The following is a 3,878-nucleotide window of genomic DNA, read 5'->3' on the forward strand; positions in this document are numbered from 1 at the left end:
TTCTGATCGTCAATGGGTATTCTCAGATGGCTGAAGTCTTTCTCTGGAGTTAAAAATACATCGTCTATAAATATGAACAGTGATTGAAGGAATAGGGAACAACATGGACATAAAACTGGGTGTAGACAAAACAGAGAGAAACACAAAGAGGGGATCTGAGAAATCAGGAGAACAAGACAAAGGCACTGGGTTCTGTACCCACACAGCCTTCCTTTATCCACAGGTCTTCTGGTAGTACCATGAGATTTTGTAGTGACCTTAGCTCTTTATCCCCAGGTGCCGTAAACCCAAACCCTCACCTTGAACCTTTGTCCTGCCTGTTCTATTTCCCTTTGGTTACATAGATTATTTCCTTCCTTTTACCTAGAACCTTAATCATTTTGGTGCTATCACCATGCCTCTTACCTCCCATGCACCTTCCAGATCCTAGCCGTCACTTCCCCAGGTCACAGCACCTATGCTCTAGAGCCTTCACCCCTCATGCTTGGCCTTTCTTACCAACTGGCTGGTGGCTCCATGTCCTACCCAGTCAGGCTTTGGTGCATAGTTCCTGCTTCCAGACTTCCTTTCACATAGCTTCAGAATGAAGCGCTCTTACAGCTTAAGACTCCCATTCCTGAAGATACACATGTGTGTGTACAACTCCTAGACATCTATTCTCTTCTTCCACCATGTGAGTTTAGGGTCAAATTCAGGTCATTTGACTTGGTGGCAAGTGACATTACCTGCTGAACCATTCTACTTGCTCCTGCCTCATAAATATTTATGCATCTTCTCATAAACTAGTGATATCTTCAGCCTTCATCAAACAAGCTGCTCTTTGCAGTTAATGCAGAGGCTCATAGATGGTCAAAGTGCTGAGAATAAATGACTTAAATAAATAAATAAATAAATAAATAAATAAATAAATAAATAAATAAATGTTTCAGCATTCATTGAATGAAAGACCTGTGTCACCCCTTTAAAACTTCAAGGAGCATAATAGAAGTGAGTGTTGGAAAATAATAACCGCCAAGAATATAGCAGAGTGTTGTGAAAAGCTGTCTTACAGGCTTGACATAGTGTGGCACTCATGAACTCAAGTTGGCTATTGTTGCCTGCACACAGCTTGCCTATGACTGAACCAGTAAGCACTCAGACATAGATGGGCAAAGAGACCTGTCCAGGGGAGTTTATTGCAGCCAAGGCTGCTAGAGAAGAGTAAATGATTGTCTTCAGTAATATAGCCTATATATCCACTCATCCCAGTGTAAGTTCCACACTTACACACATGCCAATGGCCCTGGTTACACTCTGTGGGTCACTGTACTGGCTAGCTTTGTGTGTCAACTTGACACAAGCTAGAGTAATCAGGGAGGAAGGAGTCTCAGTTGAGAAGATGCCTCTGTATCCATGAGATCCAGCAGTAAGGTATTTTCTCAATTAGTGACCAATGGGGGATGGGGCAGTCCATGGTGGGTGGAACAATCCCCAAACAAGCTATGTGAAGCAAGCCAGTCAGCAGCATCCCTCCATAGCCTCTATATTAGCTTCCATGTTCCAGCCCTGCTTGAGTTCCTATCCTAACTCCCTCCAGTGATGAATAGCAATGTGGGAGTATAAGTCAAATAAACCCATTCCTCTCCACTTTGCTTTTTGATCATGGTGTTTCTTCACAGCAATGAAACCCTAAGACAGTTACAAAGCATAAAATGCATAAAATGAGCTGGCAACTTATGGGGAATAAGGGAGTAATGATAGAAGTAAGAGGAAGATAAGAAAGGGTGGAGGGATGAGTGTGACTAGAATGTGTTGCATACATGTATGAAATTGTCAAAGAATGGCCACCTTTGTAGGTACTGTGAGACACAGTAAAACAGTTCACATATATAAGAGCACAGTGATTGGTCTTCATAAAATTCCTCATATACAGGAGGAGATTTTGTTTATGGACTGTTCACTTCTAAAGTGTTCCCACCCATTTCTGCTCACTCGAAGAAAGAAAGGCATCCCCTTTAGTTTTTTTTGTGGAATATTATTGAGTGTGCTTCTTTGAAAGGAAGGTTTCATTTTTTAATTGAAATAATAATCATGAATATTTATGGATACATGTGAACATATTGTGTACCTTTATAATTGAGATAATGAACATGCTCATAACCTCAAGTGTTTTTCATTTCTTTTTTTTTTCTGTTCAAGTCCCTTTTATTGAAAGGAAATCATGGGTATATATAAGCATAAGCAGGGGAATGCAGCTGAAGACACTCTACCACGTGCACCTTGCAGCACACATTAAACAACAAGATATGTAAGAAAAACAAGATGTTTGTCAGAGTGTGCTCAGCTGTTGTAGGCTGTTGAAAACAAGTCTCTTGTCAGGGTATATGGCCTGAGATGGCTGCAAAGATGATAGCCGCTTTCTGCTCAGAGTCAGCTCCCAACAGGTTTCTCACTATGAGTCCAAACCTCTTACAAAGCACCTTCCAACACAAGTTATGGCTGCAAGTCTGGAAAGCTCTATACAAGAACTATGTCAATAATGGTTCAAGAAAATTGAGGGCCATATCCCCTTGTGTCCCACAGTTGGAATAAGTAGTTGAAGCCTAGGTGGTTTTCCTCTTCTTGGCAGATGGTTGCTCAAATACATCTCGCACCCCTGCTGCCTTTTGGTTAAAAAATTTTGTATTCTGGGCACTCTCTTGGCCCCACGCAGAGTCAAAGGAGGTGGTATCTTGATCCACAAGGTGGGTGTACTTGGTGCGACCAGACCGTCCAAAATTCTTGACCTGTATGACTTTTGGAAGAATGGTTTTGTTGAAATGGTCCTCTAGTAGGTACACTAAAATCTCTCTTGTAGACTTCTTCATTCTCGTCCATGAAGAAGGCACCTCGGTGATAATACTTTTGTAGAAACTTGTATTTGCCTTTAACAGCTTTGTTGGTAATGACTTTGCCATTTGCCCGAAGTTCAGCCCTCCTTTCTTCCTCAGTCAGGTTTCTCATGTGTTCAAGTTCTTCTTTCTCTTTTTCAGGCGCTTCTCTGTCTTCTCTCTCCCGCTTGATTCTTTTGAGCTCACGGACTTTCCAGGCCTCATCATTTTCAGCATCAGTATTGAGCGCATCCAGGGTGGCAAGGGACCGCTTGTTCTCCTCCAGCTCTTTCTTGGTCTCTCTTCTACAATCTTGTGTGTGTACTTCAGCCGCTCCTCAGCCATGCGCTTTGCTTCCTCTTCCAGTTCCTTCTGTTTCAATGCTTCAGCGTTGCTTCAGCGTCTCTCTCTTGAACTGTCACCCGATCCTTCTTTCGAATGAAGGAAGACTGTCTATGTACTTCTCATACTCAGACTCTGAGTCAGACTCTTCCCCAGAGCATCCTTCATCTTCCACCTCCATGACTTCATCTCTTCATTTTTTTCCTCTCCTGTGGTCGCTGACGCATCATGCCATGGCGCTGCTCTATTTCTTCATCGTCAGTTTCTTCCTCCTCTTCCTCACTATCTTCTCGTTCCACTTGCCAAGCATCTCCTTCTACTTCTGAGTCACTTTCTCCTACTACTTCAGGTTCCACTATTTTTCTGTGTCAAGCAGAAGTCAGGGGTCACTGATTGAATCCTCTTCCTGTTCCTCAGGCTCTGCTTCTTACTCCTTAGCTTGTTTCTCTTTCTTTCTTTCTTTGTTCTATCTTCTTTCTTTGTTCTATCTTCTTTCTTCTTTTTCTTCTTTCTTCCTTCTTCCTTTCTTCCTTCTTCCTTTCTTTCTCCTTCCTTCCTTTCTTTCTTTCTTTCTTTCTTTCTTTCTTTTTTTCTTCTTTCTTCCTTCCTTTCTTCCTTCCTTTCTTCCTTCCTTTCTTCCTCCTTTCTTCCTTCCTTTCTTCCTTCCTTTCTTCCTTCCTTTCTTCC

At 42.2% G+C, this 3,878-nt stretch overlaps 1 pseudogene; it reads right to left on the reverse strand.

Moving 5' to 3' along the window:
- Positions 1-2,582: 2,582 nt before the first annotated feature.
- The window catches only part of LOC114640366, a 1,755-nt pseudogene continuing 459 nt past the window's right edge, over positions 2,583-3,878 (reverse strand).

Source organism: Grammomys surdaster, unplaced genomic scaffold (genome assembly GCF_004785775.1).
Source record: "Grammomys surdaster isolate TR1022 unplaced genomic scaffold, NIH_TR_1.0 125807, whole genome shotgun sequence".
Taxonomy (NCBI): Eukaryota; Metazoa; Chordata; class Mammalia; order Rodentia; family Muridae; genus Grammomys; species Grammomys surdaster.